General features: G+C 45.5%; 1 protein-coding gene and 1 long non-coding RNA gene across 4 annotated transcripts in view; both read right to left on the reverse strand.

The window, feature by feature from the left end:
- The window catches only part of LOC143895228 (CUGBP Elav-like family member 4), a 466,213-nt gene that overhangs the window by 226,062 nt on the left and 218,449 nt on the right, over positions 1–21,702 (reverse strand). The window lies entirely within an intron of this gene.
- The window catches only part of LOC143895239 (uncharacterized), a 129,331-nt gene continuing 126,528 nt past the window's right edge, over positions 18,900–21,702 (reverse strand). Inside the window, exon 3 of the long non-coding RNA XR_013256254.1 lies at positions 18,900–19,568. This is a non-coding gene — a long non-coding RNA (uncharacterized LOC143895239). The remainder of the gene's footprint in view (positions 19,569–21,702) is intronic.

Genomic DNA, 21,702 nt, shown 5'->3' on the forward strand with positions numbered 1-21,702 from the left:
AAGTTGTGCCCGAGAAGGCGAGCTTGGAATTCCGAGCTGACTGCAAAGTTTTTAACTAAGTTTGGCGGTTGCCCGCGCACACCGTTCTCCCGGCTCTCGATGCCGATTGCCGGGCGCTGCCTTTCATGCCGATTCTTCTGGGGGTTCGCCCCGTCGACGTACCTTCTTTGCAAAACTTAACTGAGGAACGGTCGGCAATGAGGAAACATTTGAGAACGATTGACTTGACCCGCTCGTTCAGCGAAGTCGGTTTAACCCTCGTTCGTTGTACGCGGTAGTATAAGTCGCCTGTTGCGGACAGACAAGAAATTGCGAACGGTAGACAGTTTTGCATAACGATAGCCTATTGCAGTCGCTCGAATAGACGCGTACATTGTTTTGAAGAAGAGTAGTTTGTATATATATAGGTGGATTGGTGAGTTCTCTGAATAAAATATTTTTAGCTTATAGCGTATGGAGGACGTACTATATGTACCTCTGTACGCTGCGGCCTGACCTAGTTGGGCAATACTCTAAGTAACTACGGCGAAATTTTGTCTTGTTTGTGCAAGTAGTCGTGCTATACTTTCATTCGAAGAGTTTGCAACGCGCGCGCGTGTTTCAGCTGCATTTTCATTAGGATTATCCATCTGTGTTACGATCAGTTTTCTTGCTCAGTCATTGAAGTTTATAAATCGTTTCTTTCTGAAGCACACCGACCGACCGTTTCAGTCCAATACGAGAAATATCCGACAGTCGACACTCGCCAAGGTGGAATTCGCGGAGGTATGAGAGACGCTATAGCGATGAAATGAGATAGGAATTTCATAATTAAGTTATCAGCTGCAGCTATTCCGACAGCCAATTATCGTCAACGCCGGGCGTGGGTTCTACCTTCCCTTTTTACTTTTTAAACGGTCGGCCCGGCACTCGGCTCGAAGTCGGAGGATCGCCGTCGATAGACGCCGATGAACGGACGGAGGGTGGGGAGGGGATGAAGCCGGTGGGGTCGATACGCGGGGGACGGTCGATCAAGTACTCTTTGAAGTCGAACCGAAGGAAAAAAAGATGGAAATAATTAAAAGCATTGAAAAATGAAAGCTTTCCCGAACGCCATTAGGGGCATTGACACTTGGCAACGCCTGCGACGGGAATGAAAACGGCGAAACCTCCACGTAGAATTGCACCCTCTGTCAGAGATGCAAACGTTTTAAAAAGAGTTCTTTCCTCCGCACATCTCTTCTATTCCCATTTTGGTCCTTTTCCTATTTCTCTCCCTCTCTCTCTCTCTCCCTCCCCCTTTATCCCATCTCTCTCTCTCTCTCTCTCTCTCTCTCTCTCTCTCTCTCTCTCTCTCTCTCTCTCTCTTCTTTTTCTCACTCGTATATACGTTTGTCAGAACGAATCGCAGGCACGTGCGGTAACACACCTTTTTTGCCGGCCTGAAGTTTTTAGTGCCAGTTCCATAATTAAACTTGCGTCTCGCTGTTTCTCCGTCTGTCCGTCACTCCTTTCTCACGTAACCAGGGGGAAAAAAAATACGGCGGTGACGTTGACGAGCGTACACCTCTTTATTTGTGTTACGTGATCGTCTCAACGGGATTTCTTAATTCTTGCGACCGCGAATAGCAAACTATCGTCCGAGTTTTCTAATGTTAGATAATATTTTGATTTCCAGGGATAAACGAATCGGTGTTTTTGGCGTTATTGAAAATACAGTACGTACATGGTCGAGCTGAAATTATAAAAGGGCGGGGAGGATCCACACCGTGTGCGTTCGATGAATTAACAAATACCCCGCCAACCATGTAATGTGTATTTGTCATTATTAAACTTGTCCCTACCGGTGCATGGCCACTTTTTCTCCGATTCTCTCCCCCTTTGCCATTTATTAACGATTTAACGCGGTTTTGAACAGAAATAAAATTATTATTACTCTTATTATTATTATTATCGTAATTATCGTTGCACTGCGGTTCATATGATTCGATGGTTCATCGAAATATAAATTTCACGTCTTTTAATCGTTCGCGCATATATTACAAGAAAATAAGTAATATACCAAAAAATATGAAAATCATCATTTTGTATGTAAATTGATGAATAATTACTTTAACGGAATAACATTTTATGCGATATAAATATTCTTTTGAAAAAGTAAGTTGCTTGCGAGATATTAAATTTCTATCATTTTACAAAAACCTGAATTTATGTATTAAAGCCTCGCACATTCACATTCACATTTAATCGAAGGCAACCGTTATGTGCACGATAATGTACATACGCAATGTATACGCGTTCTCCTCGCGTCGTAAACAAAATAATCAGCAAAACGTCATGTTTTAGCAACTCCCATTACTAAGCCGCTATAACCACGTAGCGATGTGAATGAATATATACGCTTGGTATTAGTGCCTGCAACCAACAAACGAAGCCCGAGAAAGCTGCTCGTTATTATATAACGAGAGCTCGTTATAACGTTGAAAACCATCGTGAAATTGGGTATAACTTCTGCTTCAACTTGCGAGATAGGCGCCGAAGTTGGTAGAAGCGTTGCATTCCCCAAGACTTCTGATGTTAACAACTGAATCAATTACTATATAATGCAATATGAATTAAGACGACTTCAAGACTCCATATTTTACAGAAAAATTATTGTTATACAGATAATTATTACAGTCTAATTTTGTACAATGTGCATCAGAAAAGTCGCGAAAGTATAGCGCGTCTCTTTGAATTTTGAATCATTTGCGCAAATCTATCAAGTTTGTTGTTTATCCGAATTGCTTATAAATTCCTAAGTAATCAGACGTGACACTCGTGCAACAAGAATTTTGAAACCTAAAAATTACAATAAATATTTATTTTTACATTAGTTCAGTAATTTAGCACAAAGTTTTTTTTTTTAATTTTCCATTAATGCGTCAATATCTTCGAACTTTAGTAGTAGTTCAATTTCGAAGTATCACATTTGAAAATTGACATGCGTGCAGTCTTTCGCGCTCGCCAGAATTTCGGAAATATCGGTGATCCGTCTTGTTACTGTGATTCCGGTAGGAGGAGTCTTATCCCAATGCTTATAGGCCCAAAGCGCCAAACTGAGGACCGCCGAGATCAATTTGCACGGTGTTGCGCGTGACAGCGCCGCCAGCGAGCCAATTCGCGCGGGTACAGTAATTAAACTGCGGTTTACCGTGACCGGAGCACCTGCCGTTACCAAATTGCAAGTTATGCCGCGTGTCACTCAGCGGTGCGAACTCCTGTCAGCGCGCACACGCTGGAGTCGCGCGCGTACGAAACTTTCCAATTCTCTTAAACTCATTCTCATAATGTATATATTAGTTTATGTTTTTGGAGCTAGTTGCGGCACATTGACGTGACGGAACGTATGACAGGAATACAAATTTGCGTATATTAGAGAGAAATTAGTTTTAAAAAATGCATCACGTATTCGCTGATCTATTTATTCAACGCGATATAGATTAATTCAAAATATAGTTATCTAGCAAAATGCGATTGGATTCTTCACGATTAGTGATTTTATCACCGATTCGTTATTATTATTATCACAGCATCCACGAGAGACGCCAGTTCCGCGATATTCATCGTCGCACTTCAATATAGACTCTATCTCCGAATAAATCTGTAATTTGTTGGCCATGGGTCGCTCTTAGGGAAAACCCTTTAATCTCCACGTTCCATTTTCCGAATATTCCATTAGGTTTCTCTCTCTCTTTCTCTCTCTCTTTCCCCTTTTTTCTCTTTGTCGTTCTCTGTACCCGTTGTCGATTCTCTTTTTTTCGTCTCCACTCTCCGTCATGCCCGGCGGCTTCGGCAGCGCCTTCACGCGTCACTCCGTAGCACGAGGATTTGCGGTTGCCACGACAATTGATTTACACGCAGACACGCGCCCGTGTTCACCGACGCGCGCGCGCGCACACACACACGCACACACACGCGCATGCGTTTCCGGCACACGTGTGTGTGCACGTGGTATATACAGCGATGTATCCCAGCATCTCCGGCCCGGGGAATCACCCTCTCTCTGTCGATCGTATACAATCCGTAATTGTTGTTCCACCCCGTTGCTTTAGCCGAAGATTACAACACGATCTTTCAGGGAATTGGGATTCCCGACCGCCGACGCCGCCACCTCCGCTATACCTCTGCCTCTGCCGTCGCATCCGATGAGAATCGAATCGGACTGTCGTTGTCGCGCCGGAATCCGATTGGACGACAGGAGAGACCAGGAATAATAGATGTGGCTAACGCAATGCGATTTAGTAAGCGGCGATTTCGATTCCGGAGAAACGCGGAAAACTATGTAATATCTGAAATCCGGCGAATGTCGCGAATAAACCGTAGTCGCCGCATTCTCGCGTGTTTGTTAGTGATCTTTTTGAAACGTGCAAACGCGAAAGTGTGGGCGCGTCGCAGAGAAAATAACGAAAACTCGATAAAAGAACAGGGTACAATCTTTGGTAATGCAGGCGTATGCGAAGATGCGGGTGAGATACACGCGACATTTCGCGTGTAGTATCGAAGAAAATCGCATTCGTGTTACACACGTGTTTGACACGAAAAGCGTCGTGCGGAAAACTCGCGAGCGGGCGGAAATATAAAACTACGAAGCCGGGCCGAGAGAAGCGCCGGTGGCATTACTGTCATTACACTTTGCCTTCTACGCGGGTATCTATTTCTGGCTGCAATCGATTAATCGAACGAGACTTAAGTACGGCTCTGGCCGCACCTGGTGCTCGTCCATCACCGGGTGGTGGCGGCGGCGGCGGCGCGCAATGTTCATTTATGTATACATAGTAGCCGGCCTCGTGAGGAGAAAACTTTCCTTCTTTCAGCGGCGCGCGGTACCCCGCGTTCGTTAATAATCGATTATGAAAGATGACGGTTCCTCGTATCGACTCGACGGCCGTGCGCCCGTGCGCACGCTCGCAAACTTATTATTTTAAAGAAACTTTAAATTTATCGCAAACTCTCCTCGCCGCGGGCGCGGGCGCGGGCCGCGTTGGAAATAATCCCTCATTCATCATCCGAGGCGCGTAAGGCGTAAGGCGTAAGGCGCGCGCGTCCGGACGTGCGAGGGGAAAAAGGGGAAGACAGGCCAGGAGACGAGGGTGTGCGCGAAGGGTGCGAGGGCGCGGCGCGGCGCGGCGCGGCGTGGCGCGGAACTAGGAGCTTTTACACGAGCGCTAAGCCGTGATTAGTTGTTGCGGGTACGAAAGGGTAATCTGTTGTTCTGGGATTTTTATTACTTCGCGCCGAGCTCGGCCGCGCTTTACGTGTAAATACGCGCGTTACTTTCTACGTGGTAGCCAACAAACGTGGCCAAAGTTGCCGCTAAAACGGATGCTTCTAACGGAGAAGATAGATACCCGTCGGCCGCGTAATACGGCCTCGAAACTATGCGGTTCGTAAAGAGCGCGCGTTACTTGGTGGTGCGATAACGTTCCGCGGCGAACGCGAGAAATAACTTCGGCTGATATGTATCGCGTCGAAATATAATACCGGATATATTCTGGTGCTTTCTCGCCTTCCGATCTTGCAGGATAACGAAGTGGAAAAAGCCGCCTTCTCTCTCGATACTGGTTTATCCTGAAATACCGTCTGTTAGCAGTCTCACGTTTTGCGCGTCCAGGAAGTAAATCACGGTAAGTGGGTGAGAAGGACCCTAACGCGAAGGACCCCGAGCAAGCAGGAGGGTAACGGAGGTTATCGTCGCTATATCACGGTTGGGTCGTCCGTGAGATACCCAAGCTGCTCCGGTACGGGACTTTATTGCGGGGCGAGCCAATTATAGTTCCGTAGCGCTCCAGCGAGCGCGATGTATCGAGTACTTCTGAACAAGTATACCAGCTTCGAAAATCGAGACTGAATGAGGATATATGACACCGCTTACACATCATTTATTGATATAATAGTTAAGAAAGATGGAAACACGAAAAATACTGATCAGCAGTTTTGGCGTAAAAGCCGGAACTAGATCTGTCACAATTCTCTCTTGTGCTTCGTATGCGTGTTAAACTTATTTAGTTATTTAATTAGTATTCGATTTAATTGACTAATGAAATGCCCTCCCAAATATTCTTAAGCGTTATAATTTTATAGGATAATTCATCTCTTGTGAATTCTCACGCTATTTCTCGTAAGAAGTTTGTTTCGAAACCTGTCTACTTTTGGGAATTCATCTCCGAACAATTTCGAGCAGCCCTAAGGTTTATGCAGCCCTTAACAGCGAAACTCACCCCGAACTCATCCCTCGTGCTCGGCAAACGCCACAAGAAGCAGCAATAAACGTCAGGCCTCCGCGGTAATTAAAACTAAAGATCCGTGGCGCGAAAACGAAAAACAACAGTTGCCCGAGAGCGCCGGTAAGACAACGTGCGAAAGAATAACGGGGAAATAGAGAGTAAGCTGCTGTGTGGGAGACGATTGCAAGCGAAATCGGAATTTAGTTCGTCGAGATAGGATTAGGTACAAAATGTTAAGTAATTGAAAGAAATCTACTTGTGGAGCTTTAACGGTTTCGTGTTAACGAATTTATGGCCTAATATCGGGAACACGCAGAAATCTACTAAAACGTGCGTAATACAAAAAAGAAAGAATATATTTAACAATATGGCATCGCGTGTAACTTATACAAGTTAGTCGTATATAACATCTGACGTCTAGGCTCTCTCGTTCTCTCTTTCTTGTCTTTTCTTTCGCAATCCTGCAAATATGTCGTCGGTGGAAAGTTGGTCCCGATCTTTGTTTTAATAAAGGCGGATGGAATGAAAGTGAGTATAAAACTTGGGGAGTTAAGAACTTTGCTCGTTCCCTTTCACAGCGATTTGGTACAAAGAAACATCAAATTTTTTTCCAGCTTTGCTTCAAACCGGTCGCTTTTGCGGATTTTAATGGGCTTCTGCCTTCGACTCACTTGGCATCCGCCGTTCTCTTGACGCAGCAATGACGAAAGGGAACGGCGAAGGGGATAAGAGGGGGGGTGGAAGGGAAAGTGGCGGAGGGAGGTTGGAAGCTACGTTAACAACACGAAAGAGCCGGTGGATCCCTTTGCATTTATATGGAGTAACCTTACGGGGCCGAACAAGTCAACTTGGGTCTGCCGTGGCTAAAAGGAAACTTAAGAAACATAAAGTAACTTCGCCTTTCCGCTCTTTCCTTTCTTCTACGTGTTTTCCTTCGCTCGTCTGTCAGCGGTCTCTCGTGCTTTACCTACCTACCTATACGGCGGCAACCATTTGCACAAAGCTTTCCGGATTGCATTATGACGCGAGAGGTTACTTAGCACCGCGCAACATACAAACTTTAAAGATGTGCAATTTTTCCGTTTCTGTTATCGTATATTACGCAAACATTATTTCCGTGGTACCCGCACGTGTATAGAATGTACATGTATAGAGTGCGCAAGAAAAAATCTCTCTCGACTGATGTATTTTTCAACTTTAGACTTTGTTTCAGTGACTAAACGACTCTTTTGATCAATCAACTTTGAAATATCTTGAACGTTTATTCTAGAAAATATTATCTTTTCTTTAGCTTTGATTTATAATTTATTTATTGAACGAGATACTATCTCAAATATTTCTTTTTCGATTCATCGAAGAATCTGTCATCAAAGCTAAACTTCTAAAATATTCCGCACATGAAAGTTTCAAAGTTTCTTATTGACATAAAGCACAGCTTTAAATGTATTATTCTCCTTATTATACTCGACACAAGGGTGCCATAGTCGTGATAGCGGTTTCTTCGAGTTTAATAGTAAGAAATTCTTGCCGCCCCTCGTATCTGGAGAGATCAGAAAGTTACGCCGGAGAAACACTGATGAACATTTAAGTGGAAACTAGAACCATCGAGAGACGCAAGACATGGGGGGAGGGGGGAGATGGAAAACGCGCGTCAGAGAAAGTGAGACGAGGCAAGCGGAGGGGGGGAGGGAAGAGTGGAGGAACGCGAGTCTGGATACAAAATCAAGCCTTGCCGCGGGAGCATGTGATTCGCCGCTGCTAATCTACATGCCGAGTCGAGAACGTGACGCCATTGAATATTTAAGACGGCCGAAGCGAGAGAGCACCCTTGCGCGCGCTGCAGCAGCAGCAGCAGCTTCTGTCGCCGCGGTAGTGGTGCAGCATCCTCCGTTACTCTCCGGCGGGGGGTTTGCTTTGGTCCCAGTATCCGGCGTACGACCTAACCCCCCTCGTTCTTCGCCTTCGCGAGTAAGAGGCGAGCAAGCCTCGAGACTTCCTGGTTTTCATATGCAAATGCAACCCAACGTAGCGAAGCCGTTTGCAACGATGTCGACGATGCGCATGTGTAAGATCGTGTTTGTGTGCGCGTTCTGCGAATGTTGCGCAGATTCCTATCTGTATATGCGTACGTGTGCCCGTACGAGCCTCGTATGTGAGGTACTGTAACGATGGGTATCCACCGACATTACCGGTAAGAGGGAACTTCAGCGGCGAGAGAACCCTCGATGACGAAGACCAGCATCTCTCATCCCGGAACCTTCGTGGAGAGATAGAGCGAGAAAAAAAATATCTCTTGCAAAAGATGGATCTCTTGGAAGAGATACATCGTCCTTAATACTCTCTCTTTTTCTTCTGATTATATTTTAAGTGGCCCAATAGGTAGCAGCGGCTCTCACGTTTTTTGCTAGGTTCTAATTAATTCTTGAGCGTGGATAGGTACAAAAGGTTCTCTGTACTGAAACGTCACTGTGACAACTTTTATTGCTCTTTAATTAATGCTATTCGGAAAGTAGAAGAAACTTAGTTATAAAAGGAACACGAGGGCTCTAGAACAAACAGAAAACATTCTCTCTACGTGTGCCCCATATACCAGATTATTCTTATTTAGATATTTGCTTGTGTGCTCGATGTGCTTGATAAGAAACAAAACTCGTTAAAACGCGTAAAGATGAAGATTTATGCGGATATAGAAGATGCGCTGCCTATTGGCTGGCGTTCGTTGTCGAAACATCGATTTTTTCATAATTCACAATATCGTCGTAGCGTTAATCGATCAAATTCTCGAAGACGAAAGAAGGCGAAGATAAGCCGCAAAGATTGACGTTGCCGTCAAGCGAAACAGAAAGGAGAGCATCGACATAGCTTTTGATGGCCTGGCAATCAATTTGAATGCCGATGAAATACCTATTTCCGGGAAAGCTCGGAAGAACAGACCGATACGCGGCGCGTTGTTTTTCGTCGATAAATTCGACGATGGAATCGAACGAGGCGGTCGTCGTTGTCGTCGTCGTCGTCTGCTCTCGACTCGAGAGCTCGCGGCGTGACGGTCGCTATCGTAACTCGAATACGATCGTAAAAGCGCTTACGCGACGTTACGTCCGGATTGAGTGCAGCGTGCTGATGATGCAGAAGAAATAGGAAACGAGGGAGAGACGTCGAGTTGAAGCGCCTCTCGCGAGCTCCGTTTTCCGTAGTTAGTCGCCTCATAATTGGTTCTCACAATGTGCGATTGCCTGTACGGGTAGATATCTTTAACGGATGCCATCAGGGTAGCAAAATGCCCAACGATTCCTGACGGAATCGCTGCATCGAACAGGATTTGTTCACCTCGAAATGATGGCTTTCGTAGTTCAACCTGCGCCAGGACACTCGCCGAAAGTCCCGACAAAATGGTTCTCCCTTTTGCTCGCTATACTGCCCACTAGATAAAACCATGTTTCGCGCGAAAGCCTGCCGCGCGTACGTTTTACCGGTGAAAATATCGAATGCCCCGGTCAAACGATCGGGGATTACAGGCGAGGAACCGCGGGTGGATTGACGCGCGGTACGATGCGCGCCGCGCGATTCGAGCGTGGAATTATACGCGTATGCAAAAGTTCTCGACATTGTAAAAGCGTATGGGGATCGTTCTGCATGTGTATGCATTTGGCCGCGTTTTCCAGATTGTATAAAGTTGTATCGTACAATTAACGCAAACTATATCCGGCGATATTTCTTTGGACGCGCGGACCACGCGAAATCGCAGTTCTGGGAAGATCTTCGTACGAGAAAAACAAGCGGTGACGAGAGAGGTTGTCGAAAACAGAACGCTTCTGCCAAACGAATGTAGCAGCGAACTAATCAAAATATCGCAGTTATCGTGTAGAATGCGAAAACGCGTTGTGTCTCAAACACGTATTCGTTAAATCGAGCGAGAAGCGTCGACGCTATGGAAGTGTGTTCTTAAAAGATGGAGCGGAAGAACTTGAAAATATGAAATCATGGGGTGAAGAGAGATTATAGAGAAAAATAGGGAGGGACGAGACAGGGCTCTCTAATCTGCGCGCGGAATATCTGAAGGAGAATTCGCTAAGGACCAGGATGCCACGGAGGAGCTGCATCTCGCAAGCTGCGGAAATTTATTAAATATTTCTAGCGTATTTTTTTTTTTTTTCATTTCATTATCTTTTCCGCCGGGACTCGCATTCCTCGAAGGACATTCGAGCAACTACCGGGGTATTACCAACGGAGAAATTAGTATGTGAACAACGTCGTTATTCCAACATGTACTCGTTACAAAATTTACAATGTTGCAAATTTCCTTCCGTTATATCTATCATAGCATTGCTTATAGCTTATACGTTGCACAATTATTGCATTTCGGCATTTCGCTTGTTGTACACATATCTTTGCGGTCTACAAACATGATCACAATATAGATGAATTTGCAATTAATGCGAATTGAATCATTAACGAAAGGTAGTAGATAGGGCGATGAAATGGAACTGTTAATCACAAAGGAGGATAGATTATACGTATATATATATCAATTTACTGCTAATCCGTAGAGAGAAACGCGTTGTTTGATTATAATTGGAATTCTCGGATCGGTGGACCAGATCATATGAAGATGGGTCGTTGGGTCGGTGTGTCGGCAACCTCGTAGCGCGCTCCTACACGTTGTAACCCCGTCACAGAAGGCCTCTGCAACCTCCGTGTAAAATTAAACCTCTCCTTGAAGCCGGAGCCGGATTTATACGATGGCTAAATATGAGCCGGCACCGTCGCCATTCTCGGAGGCCGTCACCCCTTTTCCGTAGGGGGCGGCGTTGGCGGCAATGTCGGGCGAGCTCCGCCACTTTCGTACGGCGTGCGCGCGAAGGGGATAATTTGTGAACGACGTGGAATTGCTGGGAAATAGGAGACGAGAAACTACTATAGCGCGCAACCCCCTCGTCCCCTCGTGCCCCGCATCTGCCTACTTCGGTCGCAATGTTGGTATTAGCGGGGAAGGTGTTCAGGAGGGAAGTGTTCGCGCATAGGTGTTCTCGGATGCGCGAGCAGCATGCGAGGAAAAACGAGAAGCAGACAGGGAGAGAGAGAGAGAGAGAGAGAGAGAGAGAGAGAGAGAGAGAGAGAGAGAGAGAGAGAGAGAGAGAGAGAGAGAGAGAGAAAAGCAGGAGCCAGAAGAGAGTGAAAAGGGGATAGGTAGAGCGACGAGGGAGTGTAGAAAAGGAATACGTGGCAAGGAAAGGAACGCAAAGAGAGGGTGTACGAAGATCGGAAGTCGTGCAGTGAACGTTGCGTGAGACATGAAGATGGCACGTAGCACGTCAATGCCATTGCCTGTCGATTTACATCTGATATGTTCCGATATATTAACTTGAATCGCGCGCGCATGCGCTAGCCAAAGGCTCATTCTTGGCGGATCCGTCTTCCCAGAATCTTAGGATGATACGCGAGATTCGCTACGATAACCCGATTCGTCCCATCCAATGCGTAATGATGTAAGTCGAGGCTGTGAAACGTAACGATGCGAGGCGCGAGACGATGCTTATGAATAATTCAGCGAGCTCGGCGCGGCGTGGAGGCTCATGCCTAGAACTATTGCCGCAAACGTAGGCGATGTACTATTTGCCGCGCAATTAGCTTCGGAACATCCTGATCATTGCTTTCCGACTATTCGAGGTATTTGTACACTAATCACGGACGGATACGGCTATATGAGCATTCGCGAAAGGCATACAATCCGAGATACCGGAACTCTCTGGACTCTCTGATTTATCATCCAATATTTGAGTGCGGAGCTTTTCAATCAAGGCCCAGGGTTTACACAACAGCCCGCGGCTCTGTTCGACTTGATTCAATGGCGTAGTCGAAGCCATGTAGACGGAAGCAGAGACAAACAACCCCCCTAACTATCTCCGTCCCTTCTTCCTTTTTCTTCGTCGTTCCGCCCGCGGACGCACCTTCAATCCGTTCTACTATCACAGACTTGCGAAGCTTCTCGGCGCTCGGGGTCGAATCGCGGAAAAAAAAACAGAGCGCAATCATTATCTTTTGTCACATGAAATGTGGCGGAAAGCTGGAAAACTTCTCTGCGAAAGGAGAAATTCTTCAAAGGAATGGAATCCGCGCGATAAATATTTCATGTTTCTTATAGAAATCAGTAGAAAAGAAAACATCATGATAATAAAAGTATCAGTATTGTTGGAACTTTTGTGGAACTTTTGGTATTACGGCGTTGCCTCCGTTAACGTAACTTACCTACTTCTTAAATTGGAAAATATACGCGTATGTATATTACAGCGTGTCTACGGCGAAATTTTTCGAGGGGAGCGCGAACGTTGCATGCGTTTAAAGAGGTATACCGGCGATAACTTGTTGAAATGATGCTCGGACGCGTTGTACCTGCACACGGTTGACACACGGTGTATCTCATAGCATGTAGGCACCGATTGGGAGAGAATGGATTACGGACGTCAAAATATACGGCGCCGCGTGACAGCGCTGCAAAAAATAAGGGCCGGGAATATGATAGTTGTGTAGCCTGCTATTTCAGAGACGAGCAGAGCAGGCGCAGCGGGGAATGACGACGACGACGACGGCGACGGCGACGGCGGTAGCGACGGCGATGACGACGACGACGAAAAGCGGGGTGTGTACGGGGGTGTGACAGGACAGTCGCAGTCGGAACGGTGTCGCGTCGTTGTTCCCCGACGGAACAAAGACAGAGAAGATGAGAGGTGAAAGGGACGCAGACAGGGGGTGAAACGCGCGACAACAAGGGGCTCTCTCGTTTCTGCGTGTGATGTATCCGCTACTATTCTGTAGGATAAGATCTTTGCGGGCGCACACGTGTACATGTAACGCGCGCTATAACTATGTCGAATGTCTAGGGATGCACACGTACGCAAATTTCACAAACGAGGTAGCTACGTGGAAATACGGCGGGGTTGCTGCTCTGGCGCAAGGCATAGTCCTCGCCGTCCTACGGATTTATTTTAGCCTGGTTAATATCTAACGACCCTTAAATTAGAGGGGATGGGGAGGCGGTATTTTCATGGTGACTGGTCGAAGGTATTACGCTGGACGAGAATTTAATCCGCTTGACGTGCCCAAATCGTGTAATGTAATTAATAATTGCGGTGGATTTACGGGGAATTGTAAATTTCGAAAACAAAATTCATACGAACGTATAGAAATGCTTCCTAAAAGAGGAACGAATCGTGGAAGACGGTTGTTCTGTGGGAGAAATGAATGCGGGAGTCTGTGCCACACTTGTACAAATAATATTGAATATTAAAATTATTTGTGAACACGTGTGACAGTGCGTTTCTCATATAGCTTTCAACAGTTTTGATAATCTATGAACTTCGAACTTCTCGTCAATGTAACGAGTTTGCCTGTTACACGCGAACGTACCCTCGGTTTATCGGCTGCACGCTTTCCATTATAATTCTCATTCTGGGATCGAAAAATTTCATTTTACCCCCGTAAATAATGTTTCAGTAATATCAGACGCTAGCGCGTCGACGTCGGACTTGCATTATTATCAATCACAGTGGCAGCGCCGAGCTGTGCGAGCAGGTCGCGCATACACACACAGACACGCACACATGTGCACATCACTCTCACTCACATGTCGTCTGCGCTCTTCTATCGCCGCGTTCGTCGGCGCGTGAATAAGTAATCAGAGCCTGATGAAAAGTGTCGCCGCCGCGGGAATTTATGGGCATCGGGTGCGCGACCCGGAAGTGTCAACTTTCTAGCGTCACCCTGTGGAAGGTAGTCAGAGGTGGTATGATCAAACGCGAAATTTCCGGTAGCGTCCACCGTGAAAAACGCGACTTGACGTGACCGATGACGTTTAACAATGGATTATAAAAACTCCATCACTCATCTACTTGCACGTCGAAATTTTCCGACAATCTTCTCTACGGGTTCTCCGTGTTGACGAATAAAACGTTAAGCGCTCGCGGAATAGACTGTAATTAAAAAAGAGAGGAGAGTTATCAAAAAGGAAGGTGAACGAGCGAATGAAACGCGTCGTCATTCCGGTATTTGTCCCTGCGGAGAGACCCTGCAATCTCCTGTTGCTGCATCTCGTCCGTAACTATTTTGAGATCCCGTCTCACCCCAAGAAATTAAGAAGCGCCATTAAGGCGCGCGCGGTCGCTCGCTGAAACGGACGTTACCTTGCGACGTTACGGAGGCGCGCATAGTAGACCCATTGGCGCCGTAGGTTCCCTCGCTAAAAAGTACAAAGGTTGACATAGAAATACGCTTAGCTTCAAAGGGAACGAGAGTGACTGGAAGCGGCATCTCGGCGAAGAAGACAAGGGAATAGGAAGAAAGCGAGAGGGAAAAGAGAAAGAGAGAGAGAGAAGCTGAGATAAAGGGGGTTCTTTTAATAACGGTCCGGACTGGCGTTACCGGGCCTCGCGAAGCTAGTGCTTTCTTAAGGCGGCTGGTAAAGTGCCCTTGGTACAGTGCTGCCGGCAATATCTTCCGATTACGGTTAAGTAAAGACCCAACCTTAACTTTCCACCTAACCAGGGTATTCGCTTTCTCCCTCCCCGCTTTCTTCCCCTCCTCCGCCCGGAGTCTAGACTCTGCTAAATCCGATAAGACAACCGTGCGCAGCTCTACAGTCAAAATTGCAATTAAGCAACTATCTTAAACGAAGACCATGAAGATTTGACGCGCAAAAAGCGATCGGCCACAAAGACAGTAAATAATATATTTGGTATGGATTAGAGTCGCTGAAATTTCATTGAATTATTAAAAGAGTGCCCGATTATCCGACTTAATTGGCGTGAAATCTCTGATTCGCGCACTTGTTGTCGAATTAACGCGCTTAATTCACATTGACGAGAGTGGTTAGGAAGGAGGAAGAAAAACGACGGAAAATGTGTATCGGACGAAAGTACCGCGATAGCGTTTCCACGAATCGAGTTTCTCCTCTCGGTCATTCGAGACGTATCGGGGCATGCAGCATCCGAAAGAAGTATATAGCGGTAATTTATTCTAATTGGATGAAGTACGGTCATTAATAAGCAATGCACCCGAAAGCAGTTCTGTAGCCCTATTCTGTAACTCTAATAACGACAGTGTCGGTATCGTTTATATCGTCGTTGCGCAGCTTTTTTTCCATATAGTATACCTGCGCAACGACAACGGCAACGATATCGACACTGTCGCTACGAGGTTACAGAATAGGGGTACTGGTTGACGGGAGAATAAGCTATTTTCTTTATATTCTTTCGGCCGCGTGTTTCTGTCCTTTCTTTTTTTTTCTCGCACTTTCCTCTCGTCTTCTTTCCGGTCTCGGTTTTCGCGTTGCGCGACGGAGAAGGAGACCGCGGGGGAAGGAAACGAGCGCGAGGTGGCGGATCTTAATAGCACTTATTATTCTCGTCGGAGGCTTTCTGATATATTTCCTCTATTTTTCGCCCGCGGGGAAATCAGGCGCGTAATAGTATATAATTAGTTATATGGTCCCTCTCCGTAACCTAGCCTGGTGTATTATGCACGATCAAAGTGACAGAGAGGCGCGTAGCCTGCAAGTGAATGCAGCCCATACCTCATTAGCCGCGTACGCGCAGAAAATTGGGACGATATGTCTGGAATTTCTGAGGGCAGCGTGATATCCGTCATAGTTTCGACGCCTCGTTAAATTGTGTGCCCCCCATCGACGGCAACGTAGCGTAACGCGGCGATCGTTCGATATATTAACCGTTTGAAGTTACATTTCATTATATTAGATTCGCCGAAATACCACGCGCTGAATTCATCGATGGCGCGCGCTCGGGTGCTGTGTGTATACATCAAAGGAATAAATAACATCGGAGTGCTTGCAGTGCGAAACGAACGGAAAACGATACGGTTCATTAATATGTCTCGTAATTTATTCGATAATTCTTTACGTACCGAAATTCTCTCTCTCTCTCTCTCTCTCTCTCTCTCGCGATTTGAAATAATTCAAGTATAATTGCAATTTTTATTTATACCGTCATTGCTAATCGATAGAGAATATGCGGCACGTCATTTTTGCTTTCGTTTGCCACGTCTCGTTCTGCCGTAAAGTATAAGTGAACTATCGCGATAGAAAAGAAGTGGGGAAACATATATAGGAGGATTTCAAGACGGAGGCCTCCAAGAAGGAACGAAAATCTGTACGAGGACAAGGGATAATCGCAACTAGACGTAGAGACCGGTCTGACGCGCGGGATTGGACACGTAATATCATCGTTTTCGGTTATCTGCCGCGAGAGAGAAGATAAGAGGCGGTCGTGCGGAGGCGACTCAATGGAGGAAAGGGGCATCTTACCGAGAGCGAGAGAGGCTTGTGCCGGGAGAAACGTGTGGACTGAAGGGGTTCGAAGTTGGTGGGCGGGCGGATTTGCGGGAGCCCCCGGTTCCCAAGGGACTCCCACAATTGCCTCGTCCCGCAATTATACGTTTGAGCGGAGCTCCTATCTCCGTTAATGTGCCGGACTCCGAACTCGGGGAGTCCAAGCAAGGCCAACTAGCTGAAGGTATCGGCGCGGTGAGAGCGCACCACCCAATATCGTCACCGTTGATGCTGCCGCCACAACGAAATATTGCCCGTTGCACTACGACCCGAGGACCAAATGTGTATTTAGTTATACAGCCTCTTTGATCCCGCGCTATCTCGATTACCAGCTGCTGTGTGCACCGCAATTTTCAAGCAATATCGAGTACCTACTTCCGAGCATACACGGTCGGATGCCATATACGTCCTATGGAAATACATCGCCGGAGAAACGCGATTTTTTGACACTATCGCAAGCAGAAACGCTTCCTATGCTGGAAATATCTTGTAAGTCTAGATGTGATAGTCAAATATAGTGCTCGCCGAATTATTTCCGATGCAAGAAACACACGACGGTATACGTAATCCCGTAAATCCCGAGAGAGGGATAGAAAAATATGAAATACATATCACAATGCAACCGTTCTTTAAACGAATGTTCAGCTCTTTCTGGGATCAAAAGCATATCTAGTTATAAAATCCAGAGCTACGATTATCGAACTCGTGTCGACGAAGCAATATCGTATCGCATAACCATGCCGAGAAATATATTTCCGCCGAATTATTATTACCTGTGTATATCTCCGCTGGAAATAAAGCGGGGAGTACAAGTTCCACGAGGGAGGTTGATAAAAATTAACGGTCTTCCGTGAAAGAATTAACGACGGAAAGAGAGAAAAACCGTAAGGCGAGGGAAAAAAAGGCGCCGCGCTTTAAGCGTTAATTAGGACGGCCAACAGATTATACTAATTCCCCTGCCGTAACGAAGGTTGTTAAAATCGTGACAAAAATGAGAGCAGGAAAAATAATGTGCGTATTTCTCGCCGTCTGAGCTGAACTCATCCGATACCAGGGGCGCTCCCTGCATATGGATACGACGCCGCCCTCCTGCTGGATTGAGATAACATAATAACCGCGCATTTACGGGAGGCGCCTAGCTACCTCTAGGATACATCGGGATTGGAAAGGATAAAATATCATCTTAGTTACTGTTGCCGGTAAGGCAACGTCTCGTATAATGTGTACTGTCTGGCGTCCGATAACAGAATTGAAAAATCGTGATAAGTCGATCCCCTCTCTTCAACCGCTTACGACGGCTTAATTTTCACTTATGTTAAAAATTTATATTGAATTTTATTTATACTGAGATGTAATTTTCATTTATGTGTTGCACAACAGTTTCGCATATCCGTGCACATAGCAACGAGAAAAACGATGATTATTATTTTAATACGATTTTAAAGTGTCTTAGAAAATTGAGCCAAGATCTAAATTTTTAAATTGGCTCGCGAGAAACTCTATAAGATACCGAGTTTTCTCTCTTATTGGGTCGATTTTTTCATCGTGCAGTATTTTTCGTCCCTGGATGTACGAAGATAAAGTATCCCGGCACTGGTTCTCGTCCTGATGGCCGTGTGTTGTATACCGTACGATAGATGGACGCATTCCGAGTTGACACTTTGAACAACCCCAAAAGCTTTCACCGGGAACACACACAACCTGGCTCTGGTAAATGCAAACATTTCTGCGGTTCGGGGGCGCGGAAGGGACGACGATTTCGAGTAGACGACCAACCGTAGGCTAAATGGATCCATTGTGCCATCGAGCAAAGTTGAAGCATCGAACAATCGACTGCGGTCATCGACTATCGGTCACACGCATCTAAAGATAGTGTCAAAGTCATGAGAGGCGAGACCGACCGAGAAGCGGAAATCGCGCAAGCTGTGTTATAAAAGGGCTGGACGCGAACTGATCGCCCGCGATAGGAAAATACAGGAGTATCGATAAGTATTTGCTTAGGCTCCCCCGTGAATTATTCGTCGGAGAACGGACATGACGTCTTACCGCGAATAAAAACACCCGTTTGCTACCTTTTTTCTACTTATTTCAATAGACCACGAGCAGTTAATTACGGAATAAAAAAAATAAAGGTTATTTTTGCGGAGACGATTAGCTCAAGCTTCTAAATAAAAATAATTAAATTTTCTGAAAGAGTATTATCATATCTGGTTTTTAATACATTGTGTGTGGGAGAGGAGTGGTTATAGGATATAACAAAACAGTAAAAGGAAGCAAAATAATATAGATACAAATTGTGGAATTTTGTATAATGTACGTGTATTTTATTATACGATACAGAACATAAAAGAAAATAGCTGTGTGCATTCGCATGGTAGGTTTCCGCAGAGGATGTATTTTTATCTATTTCAAAAGCTTTAACAGCCGTATAAAATTGTTACTGTCTCTTTAGCGCATTTGAAACATACGTTAGCGTTACTCGCTAGAGAAAGGACATCGAAATTTTATGGTTTTTGATGCTATTTCGGATATCTTTATGACGCATGAAATTTACTGTAATTACGCGTAATAATATAATACGTAAATGCATATAATACGAAATATCTTTGCGAGAAGATTTCTGCTGAAACTGTAAATTCTGTGAAATTCATCGTTCCAATATCCACGTTGAATTCTGACCTAGTTACTGAAATTGTGGAATAACATTCTACTTCTACGATTTTATGCAAAGTGATACAAGACGAAACTCAAATTTCAATACCATTAATTCCGAAAGTTTCTTTCAAATTAAGTTTGGCAAGTGGGTCCTTATCTACCGCTTTCGCGTGTATTTATATAGAGAAATCTCTGTTAACGTGTGAGTATAAAAGGAGTCGGCGATACATCGCGAGGAAAACTCACCCCCCCCCTCCACGACGCTAAGGATACCAAAGTGTCGGGAATCCCGAAGGTAGGTACTCTCCCAGTAGCGCGATTACCGAACTTACCTGGAACAAAGAACATAAGGCTGAATTAGCGTGAGGATAATGGCACATTCGTTTCAATGCACATTTAGCGACGAAACAGCTGCCGTAAATGCTGATAACACCATAAGGGGGCTTTTACGCGAGACGATATCGCGCGGCGTTTCTTCCTTTTTGCGCTGCCAGCGCACGACGCATCCGCCTTACGTACCTCGCTCGCTCGCTGGCTGTACGCGCGAAAGTCCGCCAGTTTAATGTCATTTCGTCCCTCATTTGTGATTCATGAAATCGTCCGAACTTTCGTCTCCCCCCTGCCCCCTCCTTCCCCTCGCCACGTTTCGAAAGCGAGCCACCGTGATCCCATTTCAGCTGTCCCACGGGCACGGCCCGGATTCCGAAGCTGTCGAATAACCAAATAGCGAAATCGATCTATCCGAGGGCATGCGTGTATATACGCCTGTGTATTCCTAGACTAGTACGTTTCAAGCCGAATGTGTGTCGAAAGAATGTCGATTATTTTCATTTAACGTTACCGCGTGTATTAGGAGCATTCAGGCAAAAGCGCGCGATGTCTGATATAACATTCGTTGTACTCCGCATATATATATATATATATATATATATATATATATATGGAAATTTCGTGAGTACATTCAACGGGTATGTTTAACAAATGTTGGGTATACGTATGCCGGGGGGATTGTACGCTCTTCCGTCGTACTTCGAGCAAAGTTCGCGTATGCTTTAAGACCGCAAAGATGGCAGAGCACTCCGTTCTAATTAGCGGAAGACAAGTGATTTTCGAGTCACATTCTTGGTGAGTCTCGACTTTGGCGTTTTACTAATGTTATCCTTAGATAATCTGGTAGTTTTGCCCGGAACGCCCGTCTCGACATAACATTCGCGAATATTGCAGAAACTACTCGAAAACCAACGACACGGCTCTCTTTGCAAGTTAATTCACCGTAATTAATATTCAAAAAGATCGGTCACGATTTCCGTGTCACGAATGTATCTTTGCCCAATTAAAAAAAAAAAATAATGGAAAAAAATAAGCATGCATAATATTCGCACGAAGTTACCGGAGTTAAAAAATACGAGTTAAGGTATAGATATACAAAAGTATTCGAATACGCAGAGCCCAGAAGTTGCGGAGCGGTGCACCACGCATAAAATATAAAGTTGTTTGCGAACACAAATAATGTTATACGTGGAATACCTGACGAGGAAAATAAACGTATTATTGTCAATTTCTGAAAATATTCCGCAAGAACAGCCGACTAAGGTATAGAGGGAGCGTTCTTTCCCTCATAAACTCGCCGTTATTCGTTTCGTTTTCAACTTCGTTCCGAGTTTTCATTGGGGTCCGCGCAGACGTAGGGCTGAATTTTACACCGGCGGGAAGTCCGGGTAATTGGAATCGCAGGCGGAAATTGATACCACAATAACAATGTTGATGACATGCACTCGATAGCCGACGTCTCCTTGAGGGAGAACGGAACGGAACAAAGAAGAGGAAGGGCGTGGGATGGGGCAAGGCGAGGTAGAAACGGAGGGCGCTCAGACGAGGCACCGACTCCCTCAAAGCGGCATCGTCGTAGGAAGGAAGTCAATTCGCCCAGAAGCGTCTTATTTAAAAGTTTGTATCGGGCAGAGAAGGAAAAGGAGAGAGAAGAGCGAGAGAGAAGACACGCTTCTGCGAGCGAGAGGCGGAAGACGCCGCGCAGCTAAATTGTCCGTGAAGAGCTTGAGGGCGAGAAAGAAGTGCCAAAGATTCAGTAATTTATCTGTGACCATCTAGAGCGGGAGGAAAAAGGGAAAAAAATGAGGAATGAATCGAGTCTTAATGAAAAGTCATTCACCGATCCTGCCTCGCGTCTTTTTCCTCCGGGGGATGCTTCATTCTTCACGAAATTTGCCCACCGAACTCAAGAGTTTGCACCAAGTACCAATCGCAATCGTTGGACAGTCTATTTTCCAGAGTGCGCCAAGTGTTTTTATTATCTTGCGTAATCATTTAAAAAAAAATCGTGCGCCATCACTGATAAGTTTTCGACAAAATATTCAGTTTGTTTGTCTTATGTCATTTAAGCTAACAAAGAAATAAAAATTTAGGTGTTATTGCGCTGAAAGCTTTCGCAAACACGTAGTCTGTACA

This window comes from Temnothorax americanus, unplaced genomic scaffold (assembly GCF_048541705.1).
Source record: "Temnothorax americanus isolate GAGA-0224 unplaced genomic scaffold, ASM4854170v1 Scaffold15, whole genome shotgun sequence".
Classification (NCBI taxonomy): domain Eukaryota; kingdom Metazoa; phylum Arthropoda; class Insecta; order Hymenoptera; family Formicidae; genus Temnothorax; species Temnothorax americanus.